At 44.0% G+C, this 21,766-nt stretch overlaps 1 protein-coding gene across 1 annotated transcript in view; it reads right to left on the reverse strand.

Annotated features, from left to right (window-relative positions):
* magi1b (membrane associated guanylate kinase, WW and PDZ domain containing 1b) overlaps positions 1-21,766 on the reverse strand; it is a 266,028-nt gene that overhangs the window by 109,064 nt on the left and 135,198 nt on the right. The window lies entirely within an intron of this gene.

Raw genomic sequence — 21,766 nt, forward strand, 5'->3', positions numbered from 1 at the left:
CCCAGGCTGGCTCTAGCCTGGAAACTAGACAGCCCAGGCTGCACTGACCCAGGCTGGCTCTAGCCTGGAAACTAGACAGCCCAGGCTGCACTGACCCAGGCTGGCTCTAGCCTGGAAACTAGACAGCCCAGGCTGCACTGACCCAGGCTGGCTCTAGCCTGGAAACTAGACAAATCTGAAGAAGAAATAAATCCCCGGTGAGTATTGGTCTGACACTCCTCAGTTTTGATTACATTTCGCTCACCCCATTTCGCTCAAGTGAGACTTTTTTGCCATGACGTTGGATTCTGTTTGTAGCCGTCCCTTGGAAATAAATCTTCCACAACAAAGTTCCAGACTAATCTACGCAGTGATATTAGTCTTGCTCAGAAGTGTGAGCACACTTTTCATGTTTTTGGAAACATTTCAACAACACAAATCTTCTATGGGGTCCCTTGGCAGACCAAATACAATAATTTAGGGGTGCTTGACATGAAACAAGTTTGGGAACCACAGCTGCTGTAGAATCAGACTTGGAAAGTACTGTATATAACAAGTAGTCAACCTAGAGGTGGGCATACTGAAGTGAGCTGCACATCCTTTGGCGTTCACGGCAGCCTCTGGTCTGGAACAGTTTGCAAACAGACTGTACTGTATACCTTATTCATACACAGACAGACAGACAGACAGACAGACAGACAGACAGAGTTCTGTGCTTTGAGTTTCTCTACTAAAAAGGTAATGAACCACAGAAAACACGATGAACAATCAGTATTCCAGTAAAGGTTTTCATATAGGGCCAGCGTGGTTGTTTATCTGTGTAGCGTGACGCTTATAATTGTGTTTACAAACACGATTATAATAAGCATATAATTGGGGGTACGAGGGGGTCCCCAACTAAATTAGTAAGTACAGCATCACAATCACTTTAACCCATTCTGACCTGAGATCAGATTCTAAAAATGTCTTCTACATCCTGACAGTTTTCTGAAAAAGCTGTTTCTATGTCAGTCGTTCTTCGATTTTTCAAAAATAGCAGACCTACAAGCTCATAGCGCGCCACCGAGTGGCGCGCTATGAGCTTGTAGATCTGCTATTTTTCAATAGCTAAAGCATAACATAATGCTAACACCAAAAGGGGTTCCCGCCCAAAATGGGTTATGCACTTCATCCATATGTTGGCTATTCAAAAATATCAGATCTGCAAGCTTACAGCATGTCACTTCGTGCCGCTCTGCAATGTAAATCTGCTATTTTTGAAAAATAAATAATAGAACAATCTCGAAAATGTTTTGATTTTGAAATATTTCAGACTTTTTTTAAACACAAATCTTCTCTTCTGGGGTCTCTGGCACAAAACCATTTTCAGATGGGGATCCACGGCCAAGTATCAATTTCGGGGTTGCTGACACAAAAAACGAACACCAAAAATTACACGAAATGGTAAAAAAGAGATGAGCATCAAAACAGGGGCCATGGTGGTGAGCAGCTCTCCAACCAACTACTGAGTCTGTTTGCCACCGGCAGCTTTTATACTCAGCTGAGCCTGGATCCTACCATCCAAGGGTACTATTAAAACAACATACAACAAATCCATAACTCCCATACGTAAGCCAAGTCACATTCCATTACACATCTCTCTAAAGTGCACAGGTATTCAGGTAAGTAAATATCACTTCTTCACACTGACTGCTGTATGATAGACAATAACTAGAACCATATCCATCCATTGCAGCTTTCAATGCACATCACGACCACCCAATTGTTATGTTTTGCAAAAAATGATGTGCCAATAATCACGATGAAGCCACCCTCGAGTTTTATATTGTGATTATACACAAGTTACCATCAAAATAAAATAGCAAAATAGCAACCAAAATAACAATAAGGCTGAGTGGCCAGCTCAGCAGAATGGAAAACAACGTAGCCTTGTGTAGCCATTGATTGATTTATTTATTTATTTATTAATAGTTTGCAGAATTACAGTACATTTCAAGTACAACTCAATACAAAATCACACCCATGTGAACTGAGTGGTGCAACTCCCCTCTCCCCCCGTCTCTCATTAGCAGGCAACAGTGTAGCCCTATCTCTCTCTCTCTGTTTATGGCACAACAGTGCCACTTTTGCCCCTACTGCTACTCATACTCATAGTCACATAGGTAGGTTAACACGGACATTGCTGTTCCTTCCTTGGTTGCACGACTCAAAAACTGTTAGCAGTGAGTGGACGACACCATAAAGCATTACACTTGTTTACAAGTGTAATGCTTTTTCAATTCATCAAAACATTTAGAGACGTACAAATATACACAACTATATAGTCAAAAGGAAATCATCATAGGAGGTAAAAAGGGAAAATAAACATTTTAATTCGTAGGATAGGTTTTGCGTGACTGTAAAGACGAAATGGAAGTGGGAAGGAGGCATCACATCCACTTTATCGCTTGTTCATGTCTATCAGAGCTTCCGTGCTCCAGACTGTATGACCGGAAGCATTTGAAAATCGTGGGAGGCAACCATCTGGACACGCTAGACTAGAAACAACGTGACATGCTCATTCAATAAGCAATTAAAATCATGACTGTGCTTCTCTTTGCTGTGCAAACTATAATTGTGCAAATAAGTGCAAATGTTCTGTGCAAATATGAATTCTATCAATAACAGTGGATAATAATAGCAGATATACAAGCTCACAGCGTGTCACTTCGTGCCTCACAGCGAGCTTGTCCATCTGCTATTTTAGTATTAGGTTTTAACATATAATCTTATGGGGATTCCTGGCACAAAACATTTTGATGGGGATCCAAATATCTATATATTGGATTATATTGGATTATATATTGGATTATTCATTCTAAATTTTAAAAAACAAATCAAATTAATCTAATCCCACAATAGGGATATCTGGGCATAGCCGCTTCCCCGATGCCATGCACATGATGTATTGGATGGATGCTATTGATGGTAGAAAAAAAGAATGATGCTCTATTCTAATGTATGTAACTGATCTATGAACGGCAAAAAAAAGCCTGATGTCCCCAGCGACCTACATTAGCTGTGTTTAAACAATCCCGTAATTGTTTTGCTTTGTATGTATGTATATTTTTAGATGTAATTGCTAGTCACAGTGTCGATTGCTAACAGAGACTTTATTACACAGTCCCAATCTGTGATTACCCACCAGGTGTGATGTGAGGTGATTAGCGGTGATTGTGTGCACCTGCACCATGTCACCGCTGACCGCTCCTTTAACCCATTTTGACCTGAGATCAGATTCTAAAAATGTCTTCTACATCCTGACAGTTTTCTGAAAAAGCTGTTTCTATGTCAGCGGTTCTTAAATTTTTCAAAAATAGCAGACCTACAAGCTCGTAGCGCGCTACAAGCTTGTAGATCTGCTATTATTCAATAGCTAAAGCATAACATAATGCTAACACCAAAAGGAACCTACATTCAGTCACACTCCACACTGATGAAGGCTGGATAGCCCAAACGTTTGTCCCTGTTCAAATATGAAATAAACAATTTGAACTGAAGTCTTGGTGTGTGCGACCCACTACCCTTTATTTTTGATCCAAATATCCTCAAATGTTGGGGTCATTGACTTGAAACATAGGTCTAAAGCAGGGGTTCTCAACGTTTTTGGCCGGGGACCCCCGAAAATGCTTTGGCAACGTCTCGGGACCCCCGGCCCGCCCCCTCTCGACCCCCAATATAAATTGACTGCTACAATAACCTTCATAATAGAGACAATACACCATAAATAAATACTGAAACCAGATATAATCATTAGGGAAGGTGTATGCATGTACTATGTGTACTATATGTAAACTCTTCATTTCCATTTTCCAGCTATTCAGTTGCATAAAAAAGAAAAAACGTTTTTTGTTTTTTTAATTTATTTGGGGACCCCCCAAAATAATTTGGCGACCCCCAGAGGGGTTGAGAACCCCTGGTCTAAAGTACAGGTAAGGAAGGACCTCTTTGTTACACTTAATATTACATTTAAGTACTGGTATGTTCCTAAAGCCCAAACCACACCAATGGGTCACACCATGCAACTCCTTGCAACCAAATGGTACCGAGGAATTACATGGCGAACCATTGGTGTGGTTTGAGCCATTGAATTGAGCCAGTTGAATCACTTGGGTCGACGTGCAACAGGACAGATCCTACCGCTGGGACGAACGCTAAAACCGCCTCCTCCCGTCTCGACACTTAGGGATAAAATTACCTTTATAGGGATAAGACAGATATGTTTCCTTGCCTGTCAAATACTGTATTTACTTCTGTACAACAACCAAGTGGCACTTCTGTGTAACTGGATGCTTGCTTACAAACCCAACCTCAAAACCACACCCACCTGGGCAAAACACCAAAGAAAGAGGCTCTCCCCTAGCTTGTTTTTGCCAGGTGCGAAGCAGCCTGGCCCTACATTTGCACGCACCGTCCACTACTGACGACCGTAAAGACGACTCTAAACACGACCTAGTCCTGATTGGCTGCCTCCTAGCGACCTTACTAGCGACCTAGTCATGATTCCTATTTCCTAAGCCAATGGGAGTCTGAACGGCATAAAAACCCATACTCTGAACGCCGCAATGTGGAGCGAGTGGCAACAGCAGCTAATGTTATGTGCCAACTGGAGCTACAGGAAAGCCATAACAAAACACAGTGAGTGAACTAACAAAAGAACGACGCCGCTAAAAGAGCTTGTTGCAGTTATGACTCATTGAGTCATAAGTGCCATAACATGAGTCATTTTCTTGTTTCTGTAAAGTTGCTTGTTAACACTGATAGTTGGTTATTTGGGCTTCCTTCCAAATGTTTGAATTATTGTTTAAGCAATACTTTTTTTTTTTTTTTTTTTTTTTTGCAACCCATTCTTTCACTCAGTGTCAATTATCTAATTTAATCCTGGGCGCTACACTTCCTCTGCCAACCTTGGGGGGCAGCGGACTGACCTCATGCTTCCATCTATGCATGAGGAGTCCAAGCTGCTTCTTTTCACCTGACAGGGGAGAGTTTCCCCAGTCGGACGTAGCGCGTGGAAGGAACACGTTATTCCAACCAGTTCCTTTGCCCTCCATCAGGCGCTCCGGCTGGCCAGAGGGAGGTAGTTTAGAGACGAGGATTACTGCATTATTGTGAGGGTACCTACCTACCCTAGGGGACACGGGGAGAACATGCAAACTCCACACAGAAAGTCCCTTTCGCCAACCCCACCTCAGGTATGGGCACTGATGAAGGAGGAGAGAACACGCCCCAGCGCCCACAGCGTCCCCAGTGAGAATCGAACCCAGGACCTTCTAGCTGTGAGGCGACAGCACTACAGACTGTGCCACCGTGCCCCCAGTTTAAGCAATACTTAAGGAATTTATATTTATTTGTCCTCACCGAAAATCTGAAAATATTTTGTGCCTTCATCATGTCTCACTCAACAGCCTGATAAGAATGAATGCCTAAGCACCGTCGTTTGTGAACCTAAACATGGATGGTACACTGACTGACAGAGTGGGGGGCGGGGGGGCACTATCCGTTTGCTTCGTGTCAGTATTTACACACAGTGGGGTTGAGTGTGAGGCTTCGTAGTAGCACCTTGGTGGGAGCACGCCATATGTGTGTGTGTGTGTGTGTGTGTGTGTGTGTGTGGGGGTTGGCAGGTAGCCTGTGTGTGTGTGTCTCTAGTCTAGCGCATGTGTGGTGTTAATGACTGCCGACAGTTGGCCAATCACCACGCAGCCTCCGTGGTAAACAGCTCCATAGATGACGAGCAAGAAAAAAAACACTAGCCGGCGTAATGGATGAATAAAAGTCACATCTCCTGGCTTTATTTACGGCCTCCTCCCTCCTCCCCATGTTACTCTTTGCCTAACAAGTACTTATATATCCCCTAATTAACTCGCACTATGCTTATGGCCCCCCCATTAACTGCTTGGCACTGCAACTGTTAAGACTTTCCGCCTGTACCCTACGGCATTATTAACATGATAACGTCTATGTCGGGGAGGAAACCTCATTATATCAGACATGTCACTTTTCAGGATTCACATAATACAAATAACAAAAGTAGGAGATCGAAACGCGTCGAGGTCGTGAATGTGGATCTGCTACTTTTGCTACTATAGCGTGAGTGACGCTGTAGTATGATCAAGTGGGGTCGTTGATTTAAAGAAAAAGAAACACAAAAAGTTAGAATATGATAAGACGTTTATGCCCGACAGCAATGATGAAAAAAACAAAAAGTTAAAAAAGGTGAACTTGGAACACCAAGACACAGCAATAATAAGGACAAGAGCAGCCATAGCTGAGCGACTAGAAAAGCTGTCTGGTAATCAGAAGGTGGCTGGTTGATCCCCCGGCCCTCCCAGCATACTGTACGCTACAGTATGGGTCAAAATGTGTCCATGAGCAAGACACTTTTAGCCCCCGACTGCCTTATTAATGACACTTCCCTCCTGCTCCTAAAGACCCATGGATCCAATGATCCATGGGTCGGCGGTTGGAATCCCGGCTCCTCCTGTCTACATGTCGAAGTGTCCACTCCTTGGGCAAGACACTGAACCCCAAATTGCTCCCGATGTGCTGGTTGGTACCTTGCATGGCTTCCGCCGCAATCGGTGTGTGAATGTGTGTGTGAATGGGTGAATGTAATGCACAATCTATGTAAAGCGCCTTGGATAAAGGCGCTATATAAATGCACCATTTACCATTTACAGGGAATAACCGGCGGTCGCCACCAGGTACTAAACCTAACCATATTCCTAAACCTAACCTCAGTAAAGCTATGCCTAAATCTAACCATATTCCTAAACCTAACATCAGTAAAGCTATGCCTAAACCTAAGCATATTCCTAAAAATGTAACCTCAGTAAAACTAGGCCTAAACCTGGCCTTATTCCTAAACGTCACCTCAGTAAAGCAATGCCAAAACCTAACCTATTAAGGTCTCGCTCAGGGGACACTTCGAGACACACATCATCAATACAAAAGTTGATGTTTTGAAAGAAAGTCTTTCAAAACCCAAAAATGGCTACCCGCTTTTCTTTACCTCCCATTTCCTGTACTCTCTTCTTCTCTTTCTTCATCTATATCTCGCAATCTCACCGTCTCTTCTCCAGTGGGTTGGTGAGCAATAAGCTGATAAAAATAGATGTGTGGGGCTGACGGGGGAGAGGAGGGGGTCTCGTTTCGCAGCCACGTTCAATGACACCGGTGATAAATCACAGATGGTAGGATAAAACTCAAGCAAGTGCACGCACGCACGCACGCACGCGCGCGCGCACGCACACGCGCACACACACACACACACACACACACACACACACACACACACACACACACACACACACACACACACACACACACACACACACACACACACACACACACACACACACACACACACACACACACACACACACACACACACACACACACACACACACACACACACACAGTCCAAAACTGTTACTTTTCAGGATTAAAAAAATAAAACAGCAAACGTATGGAAGATCTGCAAGCTCAAACTTTTGTGCTTGTGGATCCGCTACTTTTGATGCTTTTGTGTGACGCTGTAGTATGACCAAGTGGTGCGTTCATTTACGAAAAAACACGCAAAAAGTTAAAACACCCGGCAACGACGATACCGTTTGTTGTTGACTGTGGCCCTTTTCAACGACGATACCGTTTGTTGTTGACTGTGGCCCTTTTCGCATTAGAGAAACACATGCACATCGTTGTTGATGGGCGGAAACGTATGTACAAAAACCTTTTTAGTATCATTAAAAACACATTGTAAAGTAGTGAAAATAGCAGATCTACAAGTTCACAACTCATAGATCTGCTAAATTCTATACTTTCTGTGTGACACTTTTGTGTGACTCAAGTGAGTAGCAGGGCATTCATCTGTGCACAAAGACACATGAAATATGGAGATTACATGACAAGGTTTCTGTGCCCGACAGGCACCAACGACATGCAAAAATGTCCACTCCATCACTCGGCTGTCACAAGGCCCTGTCTTCCATGTGCGATCGGTCTTGCTGTCAGCTACCCAGTAAAACCCACGGTGTTCATTTATCCATTTACGTTGCTGTTGGGCAGTTTTTCCATAAATCAACACCCTTCTTGATCATACCACTGCGTCACACAAAAGCATCAAAAGTAGCTAAAAAGTACTGCTTGAATTTGCTTAAAATTGACTTCAGGGAGGACAGGCTGGCGGGCGAACCTCTGACGTCACGCTCGTGTCGCCATGACTCAGACATAAGTTCCCAATGCAGCTACGCCCATGGCAGGGGAAAAAAACAGAAAAAAAAAAAGGCCATTTTTGACACCATAACATCTTGGACATTATTGTGTGCCTTGTGACGATCAGGTCCAATATTTAGTTACAGTGACCATGGAGCTAAAGAACTGCTGTGTTCACATTCATTCTTCCATTGAAATGAATAGACTCCAACATTCTTCCGGTCTCCTGTGTGTCCGCCCACTTCATGCAGATATGGGAAGAAAAACCGGAGATCGCATATCTTGCTTTTCAATCTTGGCTCTGACAAAGCCCCCAACACTATTGCTGCATTCACACGGGCAGATGCAAAAGATGCAAAGATGCAAAGCTACAAAGTGTATTTGTAGCTTTGTGTCTTTGTATCTGAAGTTGAAACCAGCTTTTTTGTAGCTTTGTAGCTATTGCAGCAGCTACAAACATTGGATGAATCTTTGTATCTTCATGTCACTGGCTTCCATTGACAATGAAATGTAGACTGCATCTTTGCATCTGCCCGTGTGAACGCAGCAAAAGACTCAGACACACTGGTCGGACACATGTATAATATATATGTATATATTATACCCGACAGAGACAATCTGTAACTCTGAGAGTTAAAGGAACACTCCTGAAGGTAGGAGGAAGGGAGCTGCTGACTTTCGGCACGCGCGGCGCTAACATTCATGATTTACTGGCAAGCTTCTCAACCTCTCTACACGTGGCCAGACGCCTCGTCCTTCTTCCTCGCCGCCGAGCGGAAAATCGATTCAAAGTCATAAAGACATAAGCGGTCTGAAGTCTATCAAAACAAGCCGAATTATTCAGCTAGCCGGCTCATTCACTCCCCGGTGCCCGAGTCCTTACACTGTAGAAAAGTTGTCCACCTTGGAGAGTCCTCGGGCCGAGGATGAGCCAAAGCCTTCAGCCTAAAGTCATCTCCAACTCCCACACAAAAGCGGCCATTGATTACCAACCACCACCACTTCTAGCTGCCCCAGAGTGAAACAAATTAGAAGTGGAATTGTGGCCTAGCATTTCAAAGCGGGGAGTTAAAATAGCAAGAGGCTTTGGCTCAGCCCCCATATCGCAAAGACGGTGTCATTGCTATCGGGGGCTAATTAATTCACTACCCCGCCTCCACAAAAAGCTCTATTGACCAATCTGTGAAAGGACAGCAAGAAAAAGAGTGAACGAGAGAGAGAAAGAGAGAGAGAGAGAGAGAGAGTCCTTCACAGTGATCTTCACGGTGGGGATTGAATGCACAGAATGACAGTTGGAAGCAGTGGTCTTCTGAATGCTGACCTCCAAAGGAGAGGGGGGGAGAGAGAGAGACATCTGAAGAGACTCTGAAGCTATGAGTTGGCATAACCCAGCCGTGCCTTGGAGATCAGCTGTGAGGGAGTTTGTCTAGCACTCGCTGGCTCTCGACTTGGCGCCGTCTAAAAGTCTCTACCAGCTGAGAAGGGGGGTGTGGGCGTTGCAAAAAGATAAAGGAACAACCTAAAACTCATTATTATAGCATTTCATGAAGACTACTGTATATAGAACTTGGGAGTCACCATCACCTCGTGTGTGCACAGAAATCACACAGCTCAACAGGAACGTAACATTAGCCAAAAATAGCAGATCTACAAGCTCAGGCTCAATCAATGTGTGTGAGCTTGTAGATGGCTAGTTTGGCGTAGAGGGAAAGAAGTGCAAACAAAGTACCGAGCCAGGTCAGGTTTACAAAGTATTGAGGGTTTAGGTCAAAGTCAAAGTCAAAGTCGTACGATTAGTCACAGACGTTACCGCAGTGAAATTTGTTCTCCGCATTTGACCCATCTCTTGGAACGGTGAGCCGCAGCGTGCGCCGCGCTCGGGAATCATTAGTTGATTTGACCCCCAATCCAACCCATTGATGCTGAGTGCCAAGCAGGGAGGCATTGGTCCCATTTTTACAGTCTTTGGTATGACCCGGCCGGGGATCGAACCCCCGACCTCCCAGTTTCAGGGCGGACACTCTAACCAGTAACCACAAGGCCACTGTCTCGTTACAGTTACAGACATGTTACAGTTACTTACATGTCTGAAACACACACATTTAACATGAATCTAATGTGTAGTGGGCGTCCCTGATTCATCTCTCTCTCTCTCAGCTATAAGGGGTCGTTGTTGGGCTGAAAAACATTTTCCCTCTCTCTTTTCTTTGGGTTTATTGGGTTGCTGTGGAACGGGGGATGTTCCCAGTGAGGACAGGACAGGAGGATAGCAGCAGAGCAGACCAGGGATGTTCCCAGTGAGGACAGGACAGGAGGATAGCAGCAGAGCAGACCAGGGATGTTCCCAGTGAGGACAGGACAGGAGGATAGCAGCAGAGCAGACCAGGGAGGACAGGACAGGAGGATAGCAGCAGAGCAGACCAGGGAGGACAGGACAGGAGGATAGCAGCAGAGCAGACCAGGGAGGACAGGACAGGAGGATAGCAGCAGAGCAGACCAGGGAGATACACTAGTCTGTCCTCTAATAGGATGTTCCCAGTGAGGACAGGACAGGAGGATAGCAGCAGAGCAGACCAGGGAGATACACTAGTCTGTCCTCTAATGATGACACAGCCCACACTGCTGTCTGCCTAGGCTTCAGAACTCTCTGCTCACTTCTATGCAACACACGCACGCACACACGCACGCACGCACGCACACAGTACGAGGACCTGGCCAAAGAAAAAACACATAAATGATCTATGTTGGGGAAAAAAGGGAGAGAGAGAGAGAGAGAGAGATGGGGAGAAGTATGGGAAAGGGACTAAAGTGAGGAGAGGAAGAAGAGAAAGAGAAACAGTGTGATGAAAGACTGCCACAGAGATCAACCTATGTCCACAGCAGTCTGTCCACAGAAGTCTGTCTGCGTTGCAACTAGGCATGTAATGATACATCGTGAATTGATTCAAATTGATTCAAACTGGTGACAATTTAAATTGTGAGAAAATCGCAATTTGAATCGTGATGCAAACAGCAGAGGGCGCGATAAAAAAAGATAAGACAATACAGCATCTTTGTAAGAGAATTGATTAACAAAAAAAGAGTTTCAGTCAAATTTGCTACTGTACTGAAAAGGAGAAAGAAAACAAAAGAGAAAGAAAATACTGGATGCGGAAAACAAATCTGTCATTTGTCTGGAACATAATTTTGTGCTTAAAAACATTGTGAAAAATCGTATCGTGAACCTAGTATCGTGTTTTCAAATTGGTGAACCCCCCCCTCTCTCTCTGGTGTGACTAGTAAACAACATGGTATTACATCGTCTGTGGAATTCTCATATGTCCAAAACGGTGACTTTTTTGAAGATTCAAATAAAAACACATGGCTAATAGTAGCAGATCTACAAAGACGTTTCGTTCTGCGTTTCCAGCTTGTAGATCTATAGTAGCAGATCTGCTACTATTGATGCTTTTGTGTGATGCTCTAGTACATGGGTGGGCAACTTTGACGATGGAGAGGGCCACTATAGTTCCACACTCACTCCAGAGGGCCACATTGCATATTACTGTCGTAGCAAACAATAGCCGGTCTACAAGCTTGTAGATCGCATTAAGTGATGGTGGGGGCCGCATGTGGCCCTTGGGCCGCCAGTTGCCCATTAAGTGATGGTGGGGGCCGCATGTGGCCCTTGGGCCGCCAGTTGCCCATTAAGTGATGGTGGGGGCCGCATGTGGCCCTTGGGCCGCCAGTTGCCCATTAAGTGATGGTGGGGGCCGCATGTGGCCCTTGGGCCGCCAGTTGCCCATTAAGTGATGGTGGGGGCCGCATGTGGCCCTTGGGCCGCCAGTTACCCATTAAGTGATGGTGGGGGCCGCATGTGGCCCTTGGGCCGCCAGTTGCCCATTAAGTGATGGTGGGGGCCGCATGTGGCCCTTGGGCCGCCAGTTGCCCATTAAGTGATGGTGGGGGCCGCATGTGGCCCTTGGGCCGCCAGTTACCCATTAAGTGATGGTGGGGGCCGCATGTGGCCCTTGGGCCGCCAGTTGCCCATTAAGTGATGGTGGGGGCCGCATGTGGCCCTTGGGCCGCCAGTTGCCCATTAAGTGATGGTGGGGGCCGCATGTGGCCCTTGGGCCGCCAGTTGCCCATTAAGTGATGGTGGGGGCCGCATGTGGCCCTTGGGCCGCCAGTTGCCCATTAAGTGATGGTGGGGGCCGCATGTGGCCCTTGGGCCGCCAGTTGCCCATTAAGTGATGGTGGGGGCCGCATGTGGCCCTTGGGCCGCCAGTTGCCCACGTATGCTCTAGTATGATCAAGTCAGGCGTTAATTTACAAGATAAAAAAAAAATCACACTTTTTTGAAGTGAGAGGCGCCCACTCTATATCGGCCACGTGACGTCTGATGTCGTCTTCTAGTGCCCTAAACAAACATTATGGTCCATAGACGTGGCTGCCACATGACATAATGTATTGGAGGGGCTAGCGCCCCTCAAAAACACAAAATGTTAAAATAAACAACGATATAAAACACGAATGATGCCCACACCTAGCAATGACGTGCCACTCTCTCTCTCTCTCTCTCTCTCTCTTCTAGACAGACCAGACAGGGCAGAATGCTGAGCCACCACCTTTTTCCTCCAGCAATCCGAGAGAGAGAGAGAGAGAGAGAGAGAGACTACTACACTGTATACTACACTGTATGCATGTTTTCCCATGCCAATAAAGCTCCTTTGAATTGTATGCATCCATGGAACTGTAGGCTACTGTATGCACCTGCCTGTGCATATATACACAGCTCCTGCCCTAACGAATGCCGTTGAAACGTGTGGTCACTTTCTTTTCTTGGTCTGTTTTCCTACTTTTTCTTTCCTTCCTCCCACAACCGAGAGTATAGCCTTGGATACCTTGGATCATGCGACCACCACTTTCTCAGTAAGTGGCCCTTGGCATCTTTTCCTTCCCTTTCTTCTACCGACATACAAAAAAGCATTCAGTTACAGTACATGATGTCCTTGAAACTCCAATCAATAGCCCCGAGAGCGACTGGTTGCACAACTCACTAGTCTGTGACCTTCTCAGTTTGTCTACCGAGTTGCTCTGCTCACAGAAGATCAATACAGACCCACCAATCACTCCAGATCATCTCACCAGAACTCTGTTCCTTATAGAGAAGGTTCAAAACTGGATTGTTAGAAACGATTACAACGCTTGTTTTGCTGCCGTCGTCGGTGGCAAATGTCAACGGCTAAGCATGTCTAAAAGCTTGTCTGCGGCCAAATACATGTCGTCGGGGGTCCTCCTTGGCACGAAAAAGTTTGAGAACTGATGATTTAGAAGGCCGCAGGTCTTAATGGGTTCAGAAGCGATACAGAGAATGCATAACATAATCAACAGCGCTAGCCCGAGATCTTACACAAAAGGCACACAGACACAGGCTGTGTTTTGTCCCTCTGTGTAGCAGGAAACACCCATGAAATTGAAAACGTAAACAACGGGGACCAAAGGGCTAGCATCTTGGTACGCGGCTGCTCTCCTCTCCCATATCTACAGTATTTGAACAATAGCAAGCTCATTTATTTCTCTTAAGGAAATGAATCAAAAAGTGGAAACGGTGTGCGTCTCACATGGAACAAGTTACTCACGTAGACTACCGGCCATGCTGTTTAGTCTACTGTCAACATGAAATGGAGTGTTTTATTATGCCAAATACTGCGTATGGTCTCTCTATCGTATGTCCAGAACCTGTTTCCACTTCCAGCTCGCGTTTCTGCTACCCATTATGCTTTTCTGTGATGCTGTAGAGCAGTGGTTCCCAAAGTGGGGTCCGGGGACCCCTAGGGGTCCTTGAGAGAGTTCCAGGGGGCCCCCAGCTAAATGATAGTTAGGAACCAAATGGACCCTTATGGTTCTGTAACTCAGAAAGTATACAAATGGAACCATTGTACACTCTCAGAGTTAAATTAACTTTTACAATATACATTGGGATCCCAGAGATAGAAATGCCATTAACCCATTCTGGGCGGGAACCCCTTTTGGTGTTTCAAGCATTATGTTATGCTTTAGCTATTGAAAAATAGCAGATCTACAAGCCCATAGCGCGCCACCGAGTGGCGCGCTATGAACTTGTAGGTCTGCTATTTTTGAAAAATCGTTAAAATGTGCCTCAAATCTTTCAGAAATGGTCATGATTTAGAAAACATTTAGTTTTAAATTTCTACGTCAGGCCTGAATGGATTAAATAGGAGACTAATTCAGGTCAAACCGTGAAATTAAATGAAAGGTTGAAAATCTTCTCATGGGGGTCCATGGGCAGACATTTTCAAATGGGGGGGTCCGCATGGCTAATGAGTATCATTGTGGGGGTCCTTGACATGAAAAGGTTTGAGAACCACTGCTGTAGAGTGATCAAGTATAGGGTGTTAAAATATAGAGATAAGAGGTTTCTAGCCCGACGATATAGGAGGCCGCAGCAACCTCTTCCCAATCGCTAGCACAGCTAATGTGCACTGGCAGACACATCCAAAACACCCCCATCATCTATTATTTAATTGAAGGCAGGACTATTTTAGGGGGCTTCTTCGGCCCTTCTAGCAGCAACAATAGACTCCGGCTGAGGCCGGTGACATTTGGCGAAGCCTAGAGGATGGCATCATACGATTAGATTTGAGGGCATGATGACATTATAAAAAAGAAAAAGACCGAAGTGACTGCACAACTCAATTATCTATTATTGAAACATCTTCTGCAAAGCGTGATGAAAGACCCCGGTTGGGAGGGGGGGTGGGGCCGTGGGGGGGAGGGGGTGGGATTATTCTCAGATTGTCAGCTTTGGAGGAGGGCTGAACAGCAGTGGTGGAGAAAAACAAATACTACATTTCTCTACTCGAGTAAAAGTATCAATACGGCAATGTAAGAAACGGCCTGTTACAAGTAAAAGTCTACTTGACGTAAAGTACAAAAGTAAAGGGCATCAAAATATACTTAAATGTACAAAAAGTTATCATAATGTATACAATCTTTTGGAAAAGAGCAGTTCTACAAGCTCGCATTGTGTCGCGTTGTGAGCTTGTAAATCGTCCATTTTCAAAATAGTACAGGAGTAAAAAAGTACAGTATTTGCCTCTGAGATGTAGTGGAGTAGAAGTACAGGAGTCTAAGTAAGTATTGCAAATTGTACTCAAGTACAGTCCTTGAGTAAATGTACTTTGCACCACTGCTGAACAGAGCAAGAGAGAAAATAGCTCGGATCAGAAGCATAAAAACCTGATGTATTTTTAACACTGTGGTTCACAAATACATCAAAACGAGGCCACACACACACACACACACACACACACACACACACACACACACACACACACACACACACACACACACACACACACACACACACACACACACACACACACACACACACACACACACACACACACACACACACACACACACACACACACACACACACACACACACACACACACACACACACACACACACACACCTAAAAATAGTCATGTGTGAAAAATCGGTTTACTTCCTGTGCCATTCCCCCCCAAAGCTGTGGAGCACCCAGGGACCCCTGCATCTCTGGGGCCTGGACTTGAATTTTGTTGTTGTCGGGCAGAAACATCTTATCTCCAACTTTTAACTTTTTGTGTGTTTTTCTTTGTAAATTAGTGCCCTAGTTGATCATACTCCAGTGTCACACAAAAGCATCAAAAGTAGCAGATCGACAAGCTTGAAACGCCTTTCAAACTTTTGACATTTTTAAAATTTTAATCCTGTTTTGGACATATGAGGTTTCCAGATGTTTCAGATGTGACCTACATTTAACTCCCTCCACAAGGACGACTCCTTGGTCCATTTTGGCTACTTCTTCTTCTTCTTGGACAGGCACTTCATCTGGGTCACGTTTGTGTTCGGAGTCGAGTTCACCATTTTGGACATGTGGGTCATGTTTGTGTTCAGAGTCGAGTTCAGCATTTTGGTCAGGTCTGTGTTCATAGTCGAGTTCAGCATTTTGGTCATCTGGGTGAAGTTTGTGTTCGGAGGCGAGTTCAGCATTTTGGTCAGGTCTGTGTTCGGAGTCGAGTTCACCATTTTGGTCATCTGGGTGAAGTTTGTGTTCGGAGTCGAGTTCACCATTTTGGTCAGGTCTGTGTTCAGAGTCGAGTTCAGCATTTTGGTCAGGTCTGTGTTCAGAGTCGAGTTCAGCATTTTGGTCAGGTCTGTATTCGGAGTCGAGTTCAGCATTTTGGTCAGGTCTGTGTTCAGAGTCGAGTTCAGCATTTTGGTCAGGTCTGTGTTCGGAGTCGAGTTCAGCATTTTGGTCATCTGGTTGAAGTTTGTGTTCGGAGTCGAGTTCAGCATTTTGGTCAGGTCTGTGTTCAGAGTCGAGTTCAGCATTTTGGTCAGGTCTGTGTTCAGAGTCGAGTTCAGCATTTTGGTCAGGTCTGTGTTCAGAGTCGAGTTCAGCATTTTGATCATCTGGTTGAAGTTTGTGTTCGGAGTCGAGTTCAGCGTCTTGGTCACGTTCGTCTTCAGAGGCGAGTTCAGTGTCTTGGTCAGGTTGTAGGAGTACAGACTCGGGCGAATCTTCCTTGAATCTCACTCCTTTTTTCCCTTTGATGTCGTCTGGTCTAGAAAGCGGTGCGAGCGATCCAGACCGGTGCACGTCTTTCATATTAGTGCCGGGTTTCTTCCTCCTTTTGCGGCCTCCAAAACATCCACAGAGGCCCAAAGGTAAAAGGCTGAACATGTTTGCGTGCAGCCTTTTAAACATATTATGTTTGTGCTATCGCCTATGAACAAGAGATTGGGGTGGATATAGGCCTACTGTATCCAAAAATCCTTGCAATCCAAGATAAAGGAAAAAGGAGATGTGCGTTCGGAAACCTTATTCCACAAAAATGAACTGTAGCAGCTACTGTAGATCAAGAGCATGGAAGGTTATATCCCCTGCGTCGTGTAATGACGATGCCGTCACGGTTTTAAAACAAAACTATATTAGTTGAATCAAAGAAACATTTCTGCAACTGCAGTAGTCCAAAGTGAAACATGTATTGTTGTTTAAATAAACCTATGACGACGTTTCCGAACACGGCTATATTACTATGTAACCATCTGACAATGGCAGAGCGCGTTAAATGCCATAAAACAAGTTCAGGAGTGACTTCTTAATGTTTGCAAAGACAAACCGAAAGGCGGAACTCTTTCTGACCCCAGGGATCTCAAGCCTTGAGGGGTAAATATGGAACAGAATAGAACATTATACCTGTCTGGCAATATCTCAAGGAGGAGAAAACAACAGACAGTAACTTGCATGTTTCACTTAAGTAAAAGTATCAATAACCTATTGTAGAAATAGTCCGTTACAAGTGTAAGTCCGGTATTCAAAATGTATTTGAGTAATAGTACAAAGTACTGCCAGAAACTGTTACTTGATGAGATTTAGCTTCTCAGACCTAAAACAAAATAATATTTTGGCAAACGATCAAAATAAAAAATATTCTACATTCTCTAATTGTGTAGACTAGATCTGTTTAACAATAATGTAACTCTTGAGAGCGTATAATGAAACCAAATGGACCCGTACGGGTCCATTTGGTTTCATTATACGCTCTCAAGAGTTAAAGATCTAGGTCCAGATAAGGGTCCATTTGGTTACTAACTCACTCTATTTAGCTAGGGACCACCTGGAACCACCTCAAGGACCACTGGTGGTCCCCGGACCACTGATTGTAAACCACTGCAATCAAATTATCGGATCAGGATGGAATGGGACAAAACCAATAAAATCTCCATGAATTTAAGGCTTCGTGGAGGTGTGTAATTGATGGAAAATAAGTACAGTTTTGGGTGAACTACTCAATTAGGCAGAAGGTCCAATTTTACAATTTGTTAATGTATAAAATGTATAGATCTACAAGCTTGTGAGCTTGTAGATTGGCTATTTTCAAATTGCCAGAGTCTGAAGTGATTTGGAAATAAATCGTAATCAAAATCTAAAGTAAAAGATTTGCCTATGAGATACAGTGTGGAAGTAAAAGTATTGCATGGAAACATGGTAATACTTGCACTTGAGTAAATGTACTTAGTTAGTTTTCACAATTCCACCATTGTAAATAATGACATAAAACAGTGTGGGTGTAGTCAGAGACAGAGACATGTGTAATTAAGCACCAGACACTGGCGTACGACATGGATGCGTTATTTGTCTTTGTGTGTCAAGCCACATGTTATTTTAATAGTGTTCTGTTGACTGAGGGACCTGTTCTTTTAAAAGAAAACTATCACGGTTTCACTCTACTTCCGAAAGAAGTAAAAGCCTAACATGTTGCTCACTGAAAATAAATAACGCATTTTGACGCCCTGAGGAAGACATGAATTTGGCGTGGTGAGATTCCTGTCATGTACAGCTAAAAATGAGCAAAATGGTGGTCCAGCCATGACCATACACAAAGACATTGTTACGGTACATCATTGTCACTTTCCCACAACACCTGATCTTCAAGCTATTGCATAAGAGCAGGTGGTTTAAGTTATGTATATATATTTTTGGTTATAAAACCATTTGTATTAAAACAAAAAAAGTCACGGCTCTATACTATTGCGACTGTAGGTTGCAGTTTACTATGAAAACCTGCAAAAGCTGTCAGTGTCAGTCCGTCACGCCTTGTGAGTCTGACACGCTCCATATATGGCCAATACAGAATTCATTCCATATGTTGATCTGACCTCATCAAACCCAGTACACTCTAGACACTGCCCCCGGTGCAACCCTTAGATCTCAATATATGGAGCTGACCTGTTCAGACATTCCATATGTTGATCTGACCTCATCAAAACCTGTACACTCAAGAGACGCTCCATATGGCCAGTACAGAATTCATTCCATTATGTTGATCTGACCCCCCCATGCCAAAGTGCCAGTATTCTGTATCAGTTCTTTCTTCTAATTGGACACAATTGGTACAACTACTGAAGAATGTATGTTCTGTTTACTAAAGAGCTGGAGAGACGAGGAGACCCCTTAGCCTGGCTAATAAGCCAGACTCAAATCACACTGTCGTGTGGTATTTGAGTCTAGAGATGCTGTGTATGGATCTTGTTTCCCGGGGGACGGGTTCAAACATTTTCTCTTTGACGCAATTGGTCAGAGCTACTGTCAGTCAAAGGTCTCAAGCATTGAACGTCACTGTACCAAAGCCCGCCCATATTGCATACCGTGTCCCGATTGGCCACACCAGTTCTCTGGTGTAGGAAATGGGTGTACAATTGAGCCTCTCCAGACCGTAATCCGCCGGCAGGCAATGTTTTTTTGCCAACGGCTGATTCGGTCTGGCTTATTAGCCAGGCTAGAGACCCCTGGCATTGACTAAACTAACACAGTACCGCTATGATTGCTATCAGAATATAGAGCTATTTTAGCCAATTTAGACCTGAGGTGAATTCTAAATATCACGTGTGAAGTGAGTGGGCACTCTAATCATCGTACATCATCATCAAGAATGGTGGTCCCTGATTGGCCATGGGTTCCCACCGACATACATATGCCGATTTGCTCAGACACATATGACGTAAATTCTCCGTTCATTGTCAATGGCATTTTTAATGTTTGTTCCGATAAACATAAAGATTAGTTCTCTGTTCATTGTACAACGCCTTCTAAAACCTAACCTAAGGCTTCTGAAAACCTTCAAATTCTTACTCAAAAAGGACAAAAATAATGATGTTGCTAGTTTGCTACATGTATAGCAACAATTAATGAGACACAGAGGTACTGTAGCATTGGAAGGTATAAGAACGTATAGGTTGCAACAGGTCTAAATTGGTTAAAAAATAAACTGGAAACAACTTTACATAAAACAACTGAACTGAACCCAACAGGTTAGTCAGGTTCTCAACACAACATGCCTATAGAATGTTGGGTAAAACGGAAATAGCACATACCCTGTATATATATATATATATATATATATATATATATACACATTTCCAATTTTATGTTTTTTGTAAATGAACGCCTCACGTGATCATACTGCAGAGTGCAGACACATGTGTCACACAAAGGCGTCAAAAATAGCAGATCACAAGCTCAATACACAGACGGCAAGCATAATTAACGGGACATAAAATGGTCTTCAACACAACACAGGCACTGCATGTTGCAGGGGGGGGAAATGTGAGTCAGACAGCACACAGTGATGTGGACACTATGGGGCCGTGGGTTCTCCTGACCGTCACTCGAGTTGGCTTTGGTTTGTGTGGTTCATTGTGTGCTTATTGGGAATGATAATGTACTGTATGTACACATTTAATCACCACCTTTGAAAATGTCAAATCGTCAGGATGTATCTGTATCTCTGTCTTGTCAATGCTCGTCCGTCCGTCCGTCTGTCCATCAATAAATGCATGCATTCATCTATATATCTGTCTATCTACCCAGAGTATATTCACACAATACAGCTGCACTGTACCTTATCATACTACAGCATCACACAAAAGCATCAAAAGTAGCAGTTTGGACCCGGACGGCTGGCGTGGCTGTGTGGGCACCTGACAGCGTGTCGCGGGTTCAAGTCCCTAACCCTCGACAACCGCAAAGGTCCCCCCCACCTCTCTCCCCATTTCCTGTCAGACTACTGTGTACCTATCAATAAACACATAAAAAAAAAAAAAAAAAATATCTTTCAAAAGTAGCAGTTTTGACATACGAGGTTTCCACCCGACAATATACTGTACACATTATGTGTCACTAGATACTATATATAAAAAGAAAGACAACTTTCTACAAACCAAACACAGAATATGAAGACGACCTGCCTCAGCAGATCCGTGCGGAGGGCTGATCAGTGCCACGAGTGAGAAGTAGGCCACCGTCGTAAATGTGTTTGGCACCGATTCATTATAATAATTGTTCTATAAATAGGCCCGGTTATTCTATTCCGGCTTTCATGCTGGGCTGCTGGCATCCGGGTCGCTTTTAGGACAGCGGTTCTCAACCATTTTAAGGCTGCACAAACTCCCAAAATAATCATATTTGAACTGGGGGACATATTGGAATTTCCGGAGGAGTAGTTCCAGACTCCAGATATAGCATTCGGAGATTGTGGAATAGTTGTCTGGCTACGCGAGACTATACCATCATCAAAATGTGTTCTGGCTAGGGCATTCACTTCTAGTCATTTTTACTAGTTGACTAGTTGCCTAGTTTACTAGTCGACTAGTCGACTAGTTGTTTAACTACCTATTATGTAAAAAATAAAATAAATTAAAAAAATAAACTTTTTGTTGTTTTTTTTGTTGGAAATAAATATTTGTACATTGAAAAACTGTGTACATGGTGACTATAACTATAATCTACCTGATCTTGAGGCCTACCAAATCGGGAAAAAATATATATATATATTTTTTCTTCTTATCAACTAGTCAACTAGTACCAACAAGGTCGACTAGTGGATTTACTAGTCGACTAGTAAACTAGTCGACTAGTTGCTTAATGCCCTAGTTCTGGCCCACTTGCAATATGCTTACGGCCCACAGGTTGAGA

The sequence above is a fragment of the Electrona antarctica genome (assembly GCF_951216825.1).
Source record: "Electrona antarctica genome assembly, chromosome: 9".
Classification (NCBI taxonomy): Eukaryota; Metazoa; Chordata; class Actinopteri; order Myctophiformes; family Myctophidae; genus Electrona; species Electrona antarctica.